At 45.5% G+C, this 20,000-nt stretch overlaps 1 protein-coding gene across 2 annotated transcripts in view; it reads left to right on the forward strand.

Moving 5' to 3' along the window:
* LOC113809777 (glycogen debranching enzyme) overlaps nt 1-20,000 on the forward strand; it is a 386,284-nt gene that overhangs the window by 221,057 nt on the left and 145,227 nt on the right. For both annotated transcript variants that reach the window (XM_070121039.1, XM_070121042.1), the window contains exon 3: nt 8,786-8,852. The gene's annotated coding sequence lies outside the window, so the exon portion shown is untranslated. The remainder of the gene's footprint in view (nt 1-8,785; nt 8,853-20,000) is intronic.

Raw genomic sequence — 20,000 nt, forward strand, 5'->3', positions numbered from 1 at the left:
GAGAAGGAGAGAGTAAAGAAGCCGAGAAAGAGAGGAAAGGGGGAGAAGGAGAGAGTGAAGGAGCCAAGAAAGAGAGACAGAGAGGAAAGGGGGAGGAGAGAGTAAAGAAGCCGAGAAAGAGAGACAGAGGAAAGGGGGGAGAAGGAGAGACTTAAGAAGCCGAGAAAGAAAGACAGAGAGGAAAGTGGAGAGAAGGAGAGAGTAAAGAAGCCGAGAAAGAGAGACAGAGAGGAAAAGGGGGAGAAGGAGAGAGTTAAGAAGCCGAGAAAGAGAGACAGAGAGGAAATAGGGGAGAAGGAGAGAGTAAAGGAGCCAAAACAGAGAGGAAAGAGGGGAGAAGGGGAGAGTAAAGAAGCCGAGAAAGAGAGACAGAGAGGAAAGGGGGAGAAGGAGAGAGTAAAGGAGCCAAGAAAGAGAGACAGAGAGGAAAGGGGGGAGAAGGAGAGAGTAAAGAAGCCGAGAAAGAGAGACAGAGAGGAAAGGGGGAGAAGGAGAGAGTGAAGGAGCAGAGAGCAAACAGACACACAAGCGCGCATGCATGAGCCCTTTCTGAACCCCTCACCCTACCCCGACACCCATGTGCCCTCCACATACATCCACTCCCCCTCTCCATACCAACATACGCACATACCCATTGACCCGAATAAAAGGAGAATGGGATGCAGTGAGGGAGGAAGGAGACGAAAGAATAATAATGGGAAGGGAGGGAGAGAAGATGGGGGAAGAATGGGGAGGGATGGAAGGAAGAAGAACGGAGAATGGGGAGGAAGGGAAGGAGGGAAAGAAGGAAAGGAGAAAAGGGTGATGGAGATAGGAGGGAAAGAAGAGAAGAATGGGGAGGGAGAGAGGAAGGGGCGGAGAGAGAAGAATGGGGAAGAGAGGGAGGGAAGGAGAGGAGAGAATGGAGGAAGGGAGAAGGGAGGGAGAAAGACAGGAAGGGCGAGGAGGAAGATGCAAGTAATGACTCTCACGACAACAAAATGTTTTTGTGATATCGAATTCAGAATACGTCTTCCAGCAATTATGTACGTTCCTTTTTTATTCCTAATTATTATCATGTTAGTGTTAGAGCCTGGGAAATATTCAGTGCCGGGGCTCATTATTTAAATGACATCACTCCGCCTCCGAGTTATAAAAAGAAACTTTTAATGCCATTTTCAGCCATTATCATATTGTGGTTGACCTTCGGAGCCCTTGTTCATCTCGGCTTTACGCTACACCTTGCCTCGGGCGATAGAGTGGCCGCTGGATGCATAGTGGCTGGGCGGCTTGCGTGTGGCGTGGCGGTTGTTTGTGGCGTGGGTGGTTGTGTGTATGGTAAAGGTTGGTTGGTTGTTGCGGAGGTGGTCGTTTCATGTGTGTGTGTGGGATGGACGGCTATGTGGTGTACGTGATTGTGTGTGGCGGGGCTGGTTATGCGTGCGGAGTGGCTGGCTGGGTTTATTTAGTGTGGATGGGTGTTGGCTGATTGTGTGTGGCGTATCTGTTTGTGTGTATCGGCGTAGGTCTTCTGCGGCGTGGCGGGTTGAATGTGGGATGGCTAGGCGCGACGTGTGCCTTGTGGCTTGCTGCCGTCACGATCTCGCTACCGTTTACTTCTCTGTGTGTAATCGTGTGGTAATTATAGCAATCAAGTGTTTCCGCTTCGGGGGATGGGATCTCAGGTTCACGATAAAGCTTAAGAAGACGTCGTTTAGTGCAGTATCCCCGCGGGGGCTTTGAAAAGAGCCATTGTACTCCCAAGGCTTCACCTCGGCGTCTACTCATCGTAACACAAACCTGATTTTACTCACGTCTCGCCCGGAGTGCCTGCCTGACGCCGCCTGGGGAAGCTCCAACCAGCGGCCGGCTGTCCCCTTCCCCTGTCCATGTGCAAGATGCATCGGGAACGTCTAAATTTGCCGTCCCGGGTTCCTCTTGTTTATCTTCAGACCTGTTGATGCTTCGTTCCTGTTTCGTCCGCCCTCTCTCGGTCCGCTCTCTCCCCTCTCTTTCCCCTCTTCTACCCTTCCCCGCTCCTTCGCTGCGTCCTCACTGACCCCTCGCCGCGCGGACCTTCTGAACCCAAGGCGTCGCCTTTTTTTTTCTTCTAAACTTCAAATTCAAACGCGTGTTTGGTACCGTCTTTCGCATTGTGTCGTTCATTTCCCGCGTTTTTTTTATTAACTTACGTAACCTCTCTTTTATCGTTCTGAATGAGTAGAGACCCGTTCCTGAGGATGGGTCACCGAAGGGTAGAGGTTCGTCGTGACTGTGTTTACATCCGTACTCCTCTCGCCCCCTTCCTTACCCTTTCCATCTTCTCCCCTCTGTATCCACTCCTTCCCCTCGTGCGGTTGACCGCGCCATACACCCAAAAGGGAGAGAGAGAAGGTGGGAGTTGGGGTTACTACGCATCTCTTCTCTCTCTCCCTCTTTCCCTCCCTCCCTCCCTCCCTTCCCATACAAGCAAACCTGAGACGTGTGAGGTTTTCTTCAAGAGTATTTACATACTTGTACTGTGTAACCAGGATATGCAGGTGTGGTTTGTCTTATGTAGTGGGTATTAATCACGAGAGAAGTGTTTATGTAGTGTCGACTGACGCGGTAACAATGTTGTTTGTGCAGAGGCTGGGGAGGGGGTTCGGAGCCAGGCATCCGAACTTCGCCATTTTTTCTCGTGTGTGTGTATGTGTGTGTGTGTGTGTGTGTGTGTGTGTGTGTGTGTGTGTGTGTGTGTGTGTGTGTGTGTGTGTGTGTGTGTGTGTGTGTGTGTGTGTATGCGTGCGTGCGTGCGTGCGTGCGTGCGTGTATGTGTGTATGTGTGTGTGTCTGCGCGTGCGTGCGTGCGCGCGTATGCGTGTGTGTGTTTCTCTCCCTCCTCCTTTTCTCCTACCTCCCCTCGTCCCTCTTCCCTTACGCCAACTTATCTCTCCCGCTTTCTTAGCGTGTCTCACTCCATCACGCATTCTGCAAGATAGAATCACAGCCACAGCTGAAACGGGCGAGCCGCGGGGTCGAAACGCACACGTGAATCCGGCGTCTGTCATGCGGCCAGGCTTCGAAACACCTCATTACGTGTCACGGCGCTGAGCGATCGAGACGTATTTCGCGTCATCAGTGAGAGGTCGCTTGGCTGCAGCTGAAGATTGGCTTGATTGAGTAGATGTATAAATACATTTATCTCTTATTTATTATTTGAGGAGAATGGGACGATTTGAGATGTATGGTTCTTACCTAAGGAAGAATCATTGTTAGCATGTTTTCAGCTTACTGACATATATTTTGTTGCTTCAATTATTCGTCCAAATCTTGGAGTATATCGATGTTAGAATGTAGAATAATTCCTTAACAGTGGGAATCAACACTCTTCTTATATACAGTTTTATACAGTCTACAGTATGCTAAGGGTATTTGCATAATTTATGGAAAACGCGCCTCATGGAAATATGCATTAAAATGAATAATATTAAAGTTAAATAGCAGAAACAGTCGATCCGTTGCAAAGAGAAACCGTGCAACGTGAAAAGAATTATATAGATTAAGTTGTCCAGGTTGAGATATTTTGCTCTCTAATCATCCGTCGTGGGGCGAGCGACGATTTGTCTCTGTCAGAAGGAAGTGTCTTTTTAACCCGTCACTTTTATCGTGTTTTAGTAGTCAAATGGGCAGGGTGATAATTTCAAGTGTGCGGGGGGGGGGGGGAAGGGGATAGAGGAAAGAGGAAGGAGAGGGAAAAAGTGAAAATAAAGATGGGAAAGGCCTTATGATTTGGGTAACAAAAACGGGCTTACGTAAAGATATTTAAGTGTAACATATATGCTGAATCAATCATATTTGTAGCGTCATGTTGAGGAGCGTGAAGGCGCAAGCGAGGGAGAGGGCGAAAGAAGGACCGCCTACCCAGGATGTTGTGGTGGCCGGCGTGTGTGCGTTCGTGCGTTCGCTGCAACTGACAGAAACAGATATGCACTGACGAACGCACGAGCAGACATACATATACGATCTACACATCTACACACGTATATGTGCGCGTGCGCGCACATCTCTCTCACACACACATTCACACACACACACACACACACACACACACACACACACACACACACACACACACACACACACACACACACACACACACACACACACACACACACACACACACACACACACACACACGCACACACGCACACACACACACACACAAAGGTGGGCGTCTTTGAAATGAAAAGAAAGAAACCACAATACACTCCCATTTCCCTCTCCCTTTGTGGGTGTGGGAATGGAACGAGCTCTATGGCAGGAAGAAAAGGGTGAACGGCTGGGGGACTCCCTCCCCCTCTTCACCCTCTCAGAGTCCACCTACCGCCGCGGGATTAGGCGGGTGGGCGGCGTTACGTGGGCGGGATGAGCTCTGCAGGTCCACTCAAGGTTGTGACGTCAGCAAGCCGAGGAGTGTGTGTATGAGCGGCTGTGTTAAACTCGTGTTGTGCTAAGTTCTAGTCAAGGGGGGAGCCTGGGGGGTGGGGGGGAAGCCCCGTCCGCCGGCGTGCAAGGGACTACCCGCGCCTCTCACGCCCATCCCCGCCCGCGCCTCTCACGCCCATCCCCGCCCGCGCTTCTCACGCCCATCCCCGTCCGCTCGCTCCAGCAGTGCCCGTTTGGGCAGCATTGAAATATCTTCCGGCGCACCTGCTGTACCCTACCAATGCAAGATAAACATGTACCATACACCAGTCTGGTCTCGCGCTTTTGCTCTTGCACACCCATGTCAACACGCACATAGACACAGACACAGAAACATGCATGAATGCACGCACACGCATAAACACACACACACACACACACGCACACGCACACGCAAACGCACAAACACATGCACCCCCTTCCCACACAAACACGCACGCGCGCATACTCAAACACAGGTGAAAGTCATTTATGAATTTAATGTTCTATCTGCACTATTTTGCTTCATTGTATTAGCCTATGTAATTGAATTTTTCTGATTTTATCTCGCCTACTGCTATGTTAGGTTAAGGTCTACGATTAATATCAGTTTCAGATTTAATAACCATCGTAAAAATGTGTTATATGTTCATAATTTGTAAAACAGGAATAGGGTCTTCATAAAACGGAACACTGTTCATATCGTCATGCAGAACCCTTTTTGTTTTTACTCGAACGCATCTGTTCAATATGAACATCTGGTTTGAAAAATGATCTACGAATAGAAGAATAACGCGGCATCTGTAGCAGTGAATAAATAGTAATGACGATAATTGTGATAATGATAATAAAAATAGTGATAATGAATATGATGATGATAATGATAATGATAATAAAAATAGTAATAATGAATATGATAATGATAATGATAATGATAATAATGAAGATAATGATAGTAATAATGATAATAACAACAATAATAAAATAATAATAATTATGATAATAATGATGATATTATTTGTGATAGTAATACTGATGCTAATGCTAATGACAATGACAATGGTAATGATAAAGGTGATGAGAATAATGATAAAATACAATAAAGCGTAGCACAGGTGTCAGGTAAATAAATCACAGATAATAATAGTAGTAATAATGATTATGATAACTAATGAAATAATGATAATAATAATAATAATAATAATAATAATAATAATAATAATAATAATAATAATAATAATAATGATAATACTATTAATAGTAATGCTGATGCTAATGCTAATGCGAATGACAATGATCATGATAAAGATGATGAGAATAATGATAAAATACATAAAGCATAGCACAGGTGTCAGATAAATCGCATGATAGACCAGCGCCGTGTCCGACAGGGAAGGCAACAGATCGAGTCAAAATAGCGAAATGAACGACCGTTTCGACGCCGCAGTCCTCGCTCTGACATATATTCCGGTTGACAAGCAGAGCGTGTCTTCGGCGGCGACAAAAACGTGTATGCGGATTTCATTGTTCATTTTGTCCCTCGAGAGACGTTGTTTATAGTGTATGAATGGTGTTTATGCAAATGAGCGTGATTGTTTATTATTGTTTTAAGAGCGAGAGAGCGAAAGGAAAGGATGGGAAGGAGGAGGAGGAAAGAGGAAAAGTTAAAGTAGGTTAAGAAAAGTTGAAGATTGAAAAGGATAGAGATAGAAACTAAGAAAGGGATGGGGACAGAGAAACCAAGAAAGGGATGGGAAGAGAGAGACGCAAACAAGGCGGAGACGGGAAAGCAAGATAAGCTTGAATGAATTTAACCGTATAAGGAGAAGGAAATAATGAGAGGTTGAATTTGTTAAGCGAATGTACAGTGAGTAAGAATAGAGGAATTGAATGGCAAAAGAGAGAGTAAAGAAAATGAGACGAGAGGGTGAGAAAGGGGAAAATAAAAGGAAGAAAGAGGAGCAAGAAGTCCGCAGAGCCATACGAGTAAGCACGAGTAACGAAAAAAATGTAACCCAATGACCTCTTAAGATTAGAGCAACTTTTTTGTGTGTCAAACGATAGCTTAGTTTGCCATTAGCATATCTCTTGTGAGAATCGAGCCCAGAGGAGTGGCAACAGTAAAAGAAAAAAAGTTTTTACTCCTGATACAAGACCAAAATTAGTATCATGGCTTGGCATTTTTTGCAGGCGATGCCACGGGAAGCAAGAATGCGTCGAGTGACGGCGAACTTGGGCGTGACGCCCTGCCTGACCTAGAGTAACCCCCGGGGCAGCGAGGGTCAAGTGGACCCCCCTCCCCCTTCCCCCGATAGATGGCGCTGCTCTTGAGATCTGTCTATATCAACATTCCAGGCCCTGAGGCTTGATCCCCGCGTGTAATAATTGCAGCCTTTCCCGACAGCCCTTCTGCGGGGCCGGGAGAGGGTGCGTGACGTGGGGGCGGACGTGGGCATGCAAATTTGTCCCTGGATTTATCTTTATTTTCAATTAGGCTTGGCGGGCGGGCGGGCTTTGGGCTGTTTTGGCGGTGGAATTGGACTAAATGGATTAAGCCGTCTGGCCTTGGGCAGTGCAGTTGGGCGCAGACCGTAATTTTAGAGTATTTTTAAATCAGTTGACGGTCATGATTGCTTGGTGTGGAATTTTACTATTTTGGGCATGATTTGTTCACCATTGCCCTCCTGCCCAGCCAGACCTCTCGTGCGGACGCGTACATTGAATTGCCAGAGAAGTAGACTAGCGGGCCGCCGTTGAGAACAGATCTGCCCTGTGCTGCAGACCTAGACCCAAGAGCAAGAGATTCTGGAATAGTATATGGCTTTGCCTGCCCATTTTTGATGACGACATCGCATGTATGGGGCACTTGGCTCGCTTGTTAGACGGGGTAGATGTTGGACAGCTTGAATGAATGTAAACCCGTTGGGCGTGCTGCTCATGATCCTGTGGCATGTTTAATTTTGTGATTTATTAGGCCAGTTAAAGCGGATATCAGGGATCGAATCTGAGACGAATTAATTTTTGCGTTTGGGTAGCTGATATCACTTTGAGTTTGTATCGTAGTTTACGAGTAATCCTTCGCGTGGGCCTGTCTGTCTCGGTTAGTTATGGCATATAAAGCCTGCGTAAGTGTACTTGGCAGCTGGTACTCGCCTTGAGCGGACTTGAAGCTACAACGTAATAAATCTCTTTTTCACATTTAGGGAATCCGACTCTTCGTATTCGCCCAACGGAGTGTTAAGACCCCAATAAGGGCGGTGCATGCGTGTGATGTGTGCTTGTGTGTCTGCGGATGCGATAATCAAACGCTGTTTAAGGCCATCAAGGCTTACACACGCGCGAAGACGTTTTATGAGCCGCGCGACACATTTTCGTTGTCTCCCCAGCTATTCGTCTTATTTTAAGGCCCTTTAGTGTTAGAGTGTGTTGTAACACGTACTCCATGGTGTAGCACAGCCAGAGTCGTGTTTTACCAAGGCAGGGTGTGGGTGCAAGCGAACGAAGGTGCCTTTTTCTCCTCGCCTTTTTTTGTCTGACAAAACACATGGATTTGTATCTAGTTTGTAAAACTGGATGGATGTTCAGTGCAAAAAAAGGAGATCAGGTGATATGAAAACTGTATTTTTAAGTGACAGCCATTTTCAGGAGACAGGTGATGCAACAGGTGACACTGAATATCTTCTGACACTTACATATGCATACAAGTACGAGCGAATCCCGTATTCTTGTTACTGCCACTGCACTTGTTACTGTTGCTTCTTCTAATCTACTGTACGATTCCTACGACCATAATAGTAACAGGGAGATGAATGGGATGATAATAGTTATAGCGGTATTGATGATGCTGATGATTATGATAATGATGTTCATAATAAGGATAATGATGATGGTGATAATGATAAGGTTAACACTGATGGTAGTATTGAGGATGATACTGATGTTAATTATTGTATTGATGATAATAATGATGTTAATGATTGTAATAATGGTAATACTGATAATGATTTTAATGATGAAATTGAGGATAGTAATAATACCAATGATAATGATAATACTAACAGCAGCAGCAGCACTACCATTACTACTACTTCTACTACTATTACTATTGCTACAACTAATGATAATAACCATAATTACCATTATGATTATTATCAGTTATCGCTTCCATTGTCTTTCTCATTACGGTTATTATCCCCTTTAATTTTTCCACCATTTCCCACGTCCTTGCAATCCTCCCAATTATTTCTCGCCAAGTGGCAGTGACTCACCCGGTGCCGCCGCGGTGATCGCCGGATGCACCGCCGGAGAGCACGGTTCCCCTTGACCTGGAAGGCTCGTGTCACGTCTCTTACTTTCACAGGGCGCCGGAGTGACCTCTACTCGGCGGCGGCGGCGGCGGCTCTCCTCGCTCTCACCCTCGGCGGCAGGTAGGGTGCCCTCGATTGCACGGCGGTTTGGTCAGCGGTCTCATCATCATCTTTTATTTGCATTTTTTATTTTATTTTATTTGTATTTCTGTTTATTTTTTATATTCACTATCATTTGTCTTATTACTTAATTTTTTACCCCTTTGTATTCTATTTTTTTACCCTTTTTATTTCTTTACTCCTCTTTTTTTCATCTCTTTTACTTTTCTCTTTTTTCCATCACTGTACTCGTTTCCACTCTTTTTTTCCCTTTTCATTTTCCCCATTTTCTTCTTTCTCCATTTCTTCCGTTGGAGGTGGGATGATATTTACCTCTTATTATTATATTTTTGTTGTAAAAATAACAGCTGGAGAATAAGAAACAAGGGGTCTGTGTTTTCGTCATGTTTGCCAGTCTGCAGTTGTGATTTGGGGGGGGGGGGTGGGGGGGGGCGTGGGTAGAGGAAGGAAGAGATGTGTTAGCTGGGTTACAACGGGTGGGGAAGGGGGGGTAGAGCGGAATGGGTTAGGAGAGAGAGAGAGAGAGAGAGAAAGAGAGAGAGAGAGAGAGAGAGAGAGAGAGAGAGAGAGAGAGAGAGAGAGAGAGAGAGAGAGAGAGAGAGAGAGAGAGAGAGGAACGGATAGGGTGTAGGGGTGAGAGAGGGGGTAGAAGAGGAGAGTGAAGTAGAGGAAGGAGGAGAGGAGAGGGTTAGAGGAGGGGATAGAAATAGGGAATAAAAGGGGGAGAAGAAGAGGAATGGGATGAAGGGAAGAGGGTGGGAAGAAGGGGAAGGGGTGCTGCTTACATTCCTCCTGCTTGGGCTCTCCCGATTTCTTTTTTTTTCCACCTGACCTAAATGTAGCGGAAACTGTGAGTCGTTTATGTGCGTGTGTTTTGTTCAGTGATGTCATGGTTATTTTTATACGTCCTTTGAATGTAATTGTGTGTGTGTGTGTGTGTGTGTGTGTGTGTGTGTGTGTGTGTGTGTGTGTGTGTGTGTGTGTGTTTATGTATGTTTCTTAGAGAAAATCACGATAGAAAAAATAGTGTGTGAAAAGAGAAGAAATTATATGAAAAAACAAAATGACGAGATGGCTTCTAGAAAACAGACGTTAAGGAAGAAAAGAAACACACAAACACACACGAAAATTCACACACGTAAAGATAAAGTTCTGCAAGAACAGCAACACAATCAAAATCGAATCGAACCAGCGAGCCTCACACAAGTTGCAGATAACAGCTGTTCAAATGGTCACCCCAAAGGCAGCTCTCGAAGACGCGTTTGATAACCCTTTTTTCCTAGTATTATAAGCTATTTTAGTCCTTTCTTTTCCCTTTTCTTTTCTTAGTTTTCCTTTATACACCAGAGGATGTTATGAAAGCGAGACAGCATAATGAGGTAATTGTTGCCACGCGGAGAAACGGTTGTCACATCATGCAAGGAGCGCTGTATCGGCGTTTATTCCCGCTTACTATTATTTACGGAGGGGCTAATGGTGGCGTATTAAGAGATGCTCTAATTATTTTATAGTTATGGACACTGCGGTGGGGATAGGACCGGTGATTAGGTTATAAAGAGGGTGATTGCTGAAGGCCGTTGCTAAATATAATGGGTTGTTGGTAGGTTAATGGTAGCTGTGCTTGTAATTGAGCTGTAAATAGTGTAAGGAATAAGCACATATTTTGTACGAGAATGGAAAGTGATTTTGAAAATGCCATTGTGATAACTGTCGAGAGTCATTAAGATTATTATAAGTGTGTAATGTTCTTTTAATTGCATTCTACCTTGATTTATGGTGACGTGAATGGAGACATAAGAATAGTCGAAAGCAACCTTCATTTTTTTTCACTTTCTTCTTTTATTTCCCAAAGTGTTGCTTACATTGAGGCATGGCAACAGCAACAAAAACAACAGTAACGTGAACAAAAACGAATGGAAAGCATACAAAATGGTTTCTAAAATGCGCTTGAATTAGGCCTGTCATATGCCAAGTCAGCTGTGAAAGTTTGCAAAGAGTGAATATAAAACAGAACGCAGATGCGAGGTTTTGGCTTTTGCTTGAGGCTAATTGTTGACACGAAAGAAAATCCGTTAAAGAAAATGATTATACAAGTGACGTTAATGATGATGGCTAATTATTACCGATGAAAGCACAAGGAAAAAAATGGCGGGGCGTTTACTTTTTGAGAGAGAAATATCAAAACTAAAACGCGCTGCAGATTTCAGGCCAGAAGGCGAAACCGAATTCACTTGACAGGCACTTCCCTTGATTCGCAGAGCCAGGGTTAGGGATTGGCTCTGATGCTCTGCAGATAAAGGCCCTTATTTACGATGCCTTCTGTTTTATTGTAACTTGCGCGGAGCCATACTTCACGGCGCTAATTAATAAGGCCTTCACACGCTGAATGCATATCTCACGCGTGGCGCAGACGGGAGGCGTTTCATCTCCTGTGTTCGCCGGTGGAATGAAAATAAGTCTCTCTCTCTCTCTCTCTCTCTCTCTCTCTCTCTCTCTCTCTCTCTCTCTCTCTCTCTCTCTCTCTCTCTCTCTCTCTCTCTCTCTCTCTCTCTCTCTCTCTCTCTCTCTCTCTCTCTGTGGGGGCGTGTTAATTTCCGAAGACGCATTCCGATATACATAAAGTTGTCGAGAACAGCTGATCGTGCATTAAGGGTAAAGCGGCTCAGCAAGGGAGCGATGTGTCACCTTCCTGCGTGCCTTGAGGCAAGCTCGTCAGTTGCTCTGATAAAAAGTTAATAATCATGCGTGAAATGCAGAGATCATTCGTATTCTTGTTCATGACACAGCAAGGAGGGGCAGAAGGAGAATGTGTGTGTGTTTGTGTGTGTGTGTGTGTTTGTGTGTGTGTGTGTGTGTGTGTGTGTGTGTGTGTGTGTGTGTGTGTGTGTGTGTGTGCGCGTGCGCGCGCGCGCGTGCGTGCACTTCATTTGTATGTATGTCCGTGTTTGCTTGTGAATACGTGAACGTATGGTTTTAACATTGACATTGATGCGTATCTTCCGCAAATGATATGTACTTTAGAGAATGTGACAGGTCATATGTGTCATTGTCAAGCTAACTGTGCTACATGCGCTCAAGTAAAACTAAAATATGATAGGTTACTGATACAGGTTGTACTGCTTACGTTTCAAATAAGATTCGATCAGTTGCAATCATCGCTTCCACTCTGCCAATATAATGACTTTGTGTTCTTTATGGCGTGAAAAATGGGGTCGTGAGGTTACCCACGCGTAATAAATTCGTGGTAAGAGTGTTAAGTCGGGTTGGGTGTTTTTGTGTGTTTAAAACTCCCTCAAAGGGCGACGTGATTTGTGGTTTCTTGTTTCAGAATTCCCAATATTTAGTTCAGTTTGAAACGCGAAGGAGAAGTCTTACCAGATCAGTACGATAAGTCGGACGGTGTCAGGGTCGTGCTCTAACTGTATGCGTTGTTCTGGTTATTAAAAAAAAAATGGAATTCAATGTCGTAGCTTTCTCTTTTTTGGGATATATGCTTTTAGGTGGCAATAATATTTTGTTGTTTTTGTCGATCACACTTGTTACATAGCTGTTGCATGGGATGGTACTAGTTATAGAGATACTGAATGGGATAGTACTTGTTATAAAGATACTGAATGGGTTAGTACTTGTTATAGAGATATTGAATGAATGTGATAGTACTTGTTATTTAGGTATTGAATGGGATAGTACTTGTTATAGAGATATTGAATGGAATAGTATTTTTTAAATTTGGGATTCGACACTTGCCGATTCGACAAGTGATAAGCTTTGATCCAGCGACTGAATATTTAAAGTGCTGTTGATTGAACTCCTAGATTATGTTGATTGAAAATCGTTGAGCCATATCACGCTAATGATGACTGAACGCTTGAGCTGTGCTGATTGAAATCTGAATGGCGAGAACCCGTGTTTGATTAGAGATCGAGACAGCTTGATTTACAGTATATCAGCGTAAGACGTATTGCTTTCATAGTTAAAAGGAAGGTTGCATTGGAGTAAGTAATGTAGGGTGTATGTTTGCATATTCTCTTAAGGTATGTTGACTGAGGACTTTGTTGTTTTGTGCCAATCGTTTTAGACGTAGGTGTGTGCAGTTTGCAAACGAATATTGTGTCCGGATTTCTAGGTTTGAAGTTTTATGAAGATTTGAAAGGTTTTGGGATTTATTTCGTAACAATAAGAGGCAACGGAAGCAGCTTGAATGAACGAAGGGATTGGGATGGGAAAGGGCGGACAAACGGACATACGAACGCGGTTTTGGACTTTGTTGATTGAGGTCATCCTTCTGCCTACGGAATCGGACGGCGACCTCTCGTCTCCCGGGGTCAAATTGCTGTCCCTTTACACAATGCCTGACCCCAATTTTATATTGGTCTTGATTGTGTGCTTGATTAATTTTCTCCTCCCCCTTTTCGTGTCATTTTTGTCTCTGTTTCTTTTCTTCCCCGTTTCACTCATTGGGGTTTTAGTTGTTTTTTTTTTATTCCCACTTTCTCTTTTCCTAATTTTCCCTTCCTAATCTTCTCTTCTTTCTATCTCCTATCTTTACCACTTACTATCTATGTCGTCCTCCTCCCTTCTCTATCCCCCTTTCCCCTTCCTCTCTTACCCCTCTCCTCTTCCTCTCCCTCTTCCCTACATCTCCCTCATCACTCCCTCCCTCTCCCCACCCCTCCCACTCCCCCTTCATTCCCTCCCCCTCTCTCCCCTACATCTCCCTCATCACTCCCTCCCTCTCCCCTCCCCTCCCACTCCCCCTTCATTCCCTCCCCCTCTCTCCCCTCCCACTCCCCCTTCCTTCCTTCCCTCCCTCGTCCCTCTCCTCCCACTCCCCCTTCATTCCTCCCCCTCTCCCCTCCCACTCCCCCTTCATTCCTTCCCTCCCTCTCCCCTCCCCTCCCCTCCCACTCCCCCTTCCTCCCTTCCCTCTCTCTCCTCTATCCCTCCTTCCCTTCCTTCCTTCCCTCCCTCGTCCCTCTCCTCCCACTCCCCCTTCCTCCCTTCCCTCTCTCTCCTCTATCCCTCCTTCCCTTCCTCTCCCCTCCTGCTCCCCTATCCCTCTCCCGTTCTTGCCCTGCAGGCTTGTATGACACTGATGCCCCCTGTTTAGGCTCTAATAATGCACGTTGATCACTTGTAATGATCTGCAATTACAGTTAATCTGCCAGAACTATCTGATACATAACTTTGATAACCATCACTTTGCCTCATTCATGCACTCCCCCTCCCCCCCCCCTCCTTCCCCTTATCTCGTCTCTCTTTCTCCCCTCCCCCTCCCTTCCACCTCTTCTTTTAGACTCTCTACCCTGCCACGCCCCCACTTGTCTCTCTATCCCATTCTCTCTCTCTCTCTCTCTCTATTTATTTCTATTACTCTCTCTCTCAATTTATTTCTATTATTCTCTCTCTCTCTCTCTCTCTTTTTTTTTTCTCTCTCTCTCTCTATTTCTTTCTCGCTCTCTCTTTCTCTCCCCCTCTCTCTCTCTCTCTCTCTCTCTCTCTCTCTCTCTCTCTCTCTCTCTCTCTCTCTCTCTCTCTCTCTCTCTCTCTGCCTTTCTCTCTCTTTCTCTCTTTCTTTCTCATTTCCTTGATCTCACTGGCTTTTATTTCTTTCTATCTTACATTGCACATGTTCCCTTTCGTCCTCTTAGCAAATGATTCCATATCACCCTTATTATACATTGATTTCACTCATGTTTCACCCTTACTTCACTCTTATTGCTAGTCTCTCCTGATACTATATTTATCCGTCGGCGCCACACCCTTGGTTCACTTTCCGTTCACTCTGATTTGACGCCCTTATCTTTCACACTTTCCCTTGTCCTTTGTCGGGGGGGCGGGGGGGGCTTTGGTCACTCACCGTGATTCATTTCCTCGCGCGGTGAGTCGTCGACCTCATTTTTAAAGGCTTTTACTCATTTTATTTTGGTTCATTTTCCTTCTTCGCTCTCGTTATATATTTCCTAATTGTGTTTGTTTGCATCATCGTAGTAATTACCATTGCCTCGTTACTAGAATTATTTTACCATGATTGCTGTCATCTTCATTGGTGTCATTATTATTAGTGGTAAAACAACAACAACAACAACAACAATTAATCGCATTCTTTACTGTCTAGTTCTCCCTTGTCTATTATTGTCCCCCATGTCTCTCCTTTATCACCTCTAATCACTACCTCCCTCCCCCCTCCTCCTACATCCGGTCTGCGTGTCTCTCCTGGCCTTTTAATAATTCCCATTTATCCACGTTGTTAATTACCCTTTTATTGACCTTCATTTCGTACATCCTCACCCACCCCGATCTTTTTTTACGGAGTCGCACCTCTGTGGGATTCTTGCTTTCTGTCCTTCTCTCTTGTTTTGTTTCTTCGTTTTCATCTGCGTATATTGTCTGTCTCTCTATTTCTCTACGTTTCTTGTACTGCGTTTAGTTACTACGTTTATTACACTAAGTGATAAGGATATGAAGGTATACTCTATTTTTTATTTGAGTGTCGTAACTGTTTCAATATGTTGACCGTATTACAGAGGGTGCAGTAATGAACCGTATTCATGTTGTCAAAAGTAGAAAAGGTATGAATGAGAATGGGTATCTTCACAATACAAGAGATGTATTTGACCGGTTTCGATTCTATCTTCGTCAGAAATACATGTGTCTCTGACGAAGATAAAATCGAAGCAGGTCAAATACATCTCTTGTATTGTGAACATATCCACTCTCATTCATACCTTTTCTACATGAGGATGCAATAAGATTAGGCTAGAAAATAATTGTATAATAGAATACAATACAGTAAGTATTATAGATAAATAAATTCAGTCTTCTTTATGCTGCCGTTCACAATCCTTTGCAACGATCCGCCGCCACGCACTGCACTCTGCAACCCCGACCTGCCATATATCGTGTCCTGCCCGCACGCCACCTCTCGGCCATCATCCAATCAGAGGCTCTTTGGTGTCACGTCATTTTGTCATGTCAGGTATCGCGTAGTCACTCACGAATCGGGAAGGGTGTGGGAAGGTATAACGTTTTCTTTTTTCTTCTTCTTTTTCTTTTTCTTTTGGTGTCTTCTTGTTTTCTCTTCTTGCGTGCGCTTATCGATGGTTTCTTATCGTATTGATTTTTGGTTTTGGTGATTTTTTCGGGTATTGTTGCGTGGTGCTTCTGTTTTTTTCGATAATGGTCTCACATTCGTTCAATCACTTAGGTTCTCTTTCTCAGAGTTTGTGTGTGTGTGTGTGTGTGTGTGTGTGTGTGTGTGTGTGTGTGTGTGTGTGTGTGTGTGTGTGTGTGTATGTGTGTGTTGTGTATGTATGTGTGTGTTATATGAATATATATATATATATATATATATATATATATATATATATATATATATATATATATATATATATATGTACACATGTATAGATCTCTCTCTCTCTCTCACACACACACACACACACACACACACACACACACACACACACACACACACACACACACACACACACACACACACACACACACACACACACACACACACACACACACACACACACACACACACACACACACACACACACACACACACACGCTCCCTCATGCTCGGTGATTCAAAACTTGGTCTCGCGCCGCCGCCCTTCGTCCCAAATCCCTTATCTTCCGCGTCTTATAAGGGACTTATTCATATACCGAGCCAGTCATCTGTTTTTCGTCTGCCTGTCGTGTTATTTTGTTCTTGCAGTTATTAATTCGATACTGTGGTATTTTTTTCGGTTATTCATTTCGTATCGTGTTCTTTTGTTGTTTTAACCATTTATTGCGGATTGAGTTATATTGTTCTTCCAGATGTTAGATTCACGGTTTTGTTTTCTTCTGTCTGTTGTTAATTTCACGGAGTTTTATTTTGTTCTGCCAGTTATTCACTTCTCATCGTGTTGCTTTATTGATTTTACCGTCTTACGATGTTAACCCTGGTATCCGTTTCACGACGTGTTATTTTGCTCTCCCCTTGTATCCATTTCACACCGTGTTATTTTGTCCTCCATGTTATCCATTTCACACCGTGTTATTTTTTCCTCCGTGTTATCCATTTCACACCGTGTTATTTTGTCCTCCATGTTATCCATTTCTCACCGTGTTATTTTGTTCTCTGTGTTATCCATTTCACACCATGATATTTTGTTACCCCCTGTTATAGGTTCCATTTAGTTCTCGGCGTTTTTGTATGGTGTCCGTTCATCCACCTCTGACTTGCGTGTGCTGCAGCGACCCAGTTCTTCTAATCTCCCTTTGATTGTCATTTATTGTCCGTCTGCCCCACTTACGCATTCTTCGCGTGCTTGCGTCTGTCACCCGATTGCTGGTTCCTCGCGCCCATTTTCATAACGCGTTCCAGTCTCGTCGGTTCTGCCCCTTTCGTTTTTAAGCGTCTCTTTCCTTCGGTCGCTTTCTTTTCTGCGTTTTTTCTGTGCTCTTGTATGCGTTTTGTAGATTCTCTTTGGATGTTGCTTCCATCTTCTTTTTACTCTTTTTTGTTCTTGTTCTTCTGCGTGTGGTCGTTGCTGTTCATCGTCCTCCTTTTTTGTCCTCCTCTGCTTCCTCCTCCTCCTCTTCTATTTATTATTCCTCCTCCTCCTCCTCCTTCTCCTCCTCCTCCTCCTCCTCCTCCTCCTCCTCCTCCTCCTCCTCCTCCTCCTCCTCCTCCTCCTCCGCACCTCCTCCCTCCTCCTCTCCTCCCCTCCTCCTCCTCCTCCTCCTCCTCCTCCTCCTCCCTCCTCCTCCTCCTCTCCCTCCCCATTCTCCTCCTCCACCTCCTTCTTCCTCCCCCCCTCCTCTTCGTTCCCCCTCTCCTTCTCTTCCCCCCTCCTCCTCCTCTCCTCCTCCCCTCCTCCTCTCCTCCCCCTCCCCACTCCTCCCCCTGCTTCATACATTCCTCAGCTCCCCCGTGGCCGTAAAACATCCCAGCCTGTTGCGCCATAGCGGAGCTCGAGGGAGACTGTTGTGGGCAGCGCTTGGAGGAGGGAGGGGCAGGGGGAGGTTGGGCATGGGCGTGAGGGGAGGGAGGTGGGGAGTGAGAGAGGGGGAGAGAGAGAGAGGGAAGAGAGAGAGAGAGAAAGAGAGAGAAAGGGGGAGAAAGAGAGAGAAAGGGGGAGAAAGAGAGAGAGAGAGGGTGAGAAAGAGAGAGGGAGAGAAGGAGGGAGGGAGGGAGGGAGGAAGGGAAAGAACGGTCGCTGCGGGTGGGAGGGAAGGAGGAGCGCTTGTGGAAGTAAAGGGAGGAGGGAAAGGACGAAGGGAGGGAAGGAGGGAGGGGCATTGGCGAGTGGGAGGGAAGAAAGGAGACGCTTTGCTGAGAGAGGGGAGGTGGGTAGAGAGATGGGCATTTCGGAAGGGAGGAAGGGAGGAAGGCATGAAGGTATTTCGGAAGGAAGGGGAAAGGGGGAGGGAGGCACGTGGGTTGGAGTAAAGAAAGGGGGAAGGGTGTGTGGAAGGGAGGGAGTCGAGGAGAGAAGGGAGGGGAGGAGCGGACGGTATTTCGATGTGAGGGAAGAAGGAAGTTAGGGGTAGAAGGGAGGGGGGCGGTATTTAGGTAAGGGGGAGCGGGGTGCTTGAAGAGGAGGGGAGATGGGTATTAATGGATAAAAGAAGAGAAGGGAATTAGCGAGAGAGGGGAATGGGAGAGAGGGTATTGTTGGGTATTTCGACAGGAGGGAAGTCGAGGGCATCGCTTGGTAGGAGAGACTATTTAGACGAGAAGAAGGAGGATTATTATTTTTGTACTCTTCTTAGAAGAGTTGGAGGGAATAAAGGAAGCAAAATGGCAAGGTGATATGAAGGAGGAGTTTTATTTATATAAGGAAGAGGCGGATTAGAGGAAAGGAAACGGAGGGTGAAATGGAGAGCTTTTTGGGGGTTGATGAGAAGGATGAAGGGAAATGAGGGAAGTGAGAGAAGCAAATGGTGAACTTTTTTGGTAGAAGAGAGGGAAAGAAACAGATGATAAAATGGATGGAGGAAAAGCTTTCTTGGTTCAAAAGATGAAGGGAGGGGAGGGATGCAAGGAAAATGGTGAGAAGGAAGGAGGGGAAGGAGGGAAAAATAGTGAGATGGAGGGAGAGGGAGTTTTCTTCGGTTGAGGAGATGGAGGGAAGGAGATGCTAAGAGGGAGGGAAGAAAATCTTTCTTGGTTCAAAAGATGAAGGGAGGGGAGGGATGCAAGCACAATGGTGAGAGGGAGGGAGGGGAGGGAGGGAAAAAGTAGTGAGATGGAGGAGGAGGGAGCTTTTTCGGTTGAAGAGATGGAGGGAGTTATGGAGGGAGGAGGAGGACTTTCATTTGTAGAAGCAAGAGATGGAGGGAGTGGAGGGAAGGAAGCAGGTGGCGCGTTGGAGGACTTTGAAAGACGAAGGAAGGGTATTTGGGAGTCTGAAGGGAATGAGGATGGAGGGGCGTCGAGTGTGGGAGGGAAGTAAATGCGAGTTGGAGAGAAGGAATTTTAGGGAGCAGCGGTAGGAGAGGAGGGGGGGGGGGGAGGGAAAGAAGGAATTGGGCAAGAAGAAAGTATGAGGGAGGGGAAGGGGTGGACAGGGTGTGGAGAAGGAGACAAGGAATGGTTTGTGGGTTGATGGATTGGTAGGGAGGGAAGTGGGTTGGTAGGCAAATGGACAAGTGTTAATTTATTAGTTAATATATTCACCTACTTATAATTTGGTTATTAAATTTGCGAGCGAGTAGGTGGACAAATGGGTAAATGGGTAGGTGAGCAAGTGGACAAATGGACAAATGGGTAGGAAGACAAATAGACTAATGGGTAATTTGGCAAATCGACAAATAGGTAAGTGGACAAATGCGTAAGTGGGCAAATGGACAAAGGGGTAGGTGAGCAAGTGGACAAATGGACAAATGGGTAGGAAGACAAATAGACTAATGGGTAATTTGGCAAATCGACAAATAGGTAAGTGGACAAATGCGTAGGTGGGCAAGTGGACAAGTGGATAGGTGGGTTAAGTGGACAAGTGGGTAGGTGTATTGATAGCGGCGGGGGGGGGGGGGGGAGGTGTAGATAAGAGCCATTGCAGCCTCCTTGACTCGCGCGGCCACAATCCGCTCTTTCTTTCGAGTTGTTTTGGCGTCTCTCTTGTTTTCTACGTTTTGGAGCTGTTTGGA

Source organism: Penaeus vannamei, chromosome 4, assembly GCF_042767895.1.
Source record: "Penaeus vannamei isolate JL-2024 chromosome 4, ASM4276789v1, whole genome shotgun sequence".
Lineage (NCBI taxonomy): Eukaryota > Metazoa > Arthropoda > Malacostraca > Decapoda > Penaeidae > Penaeus > Penaeus vannamei.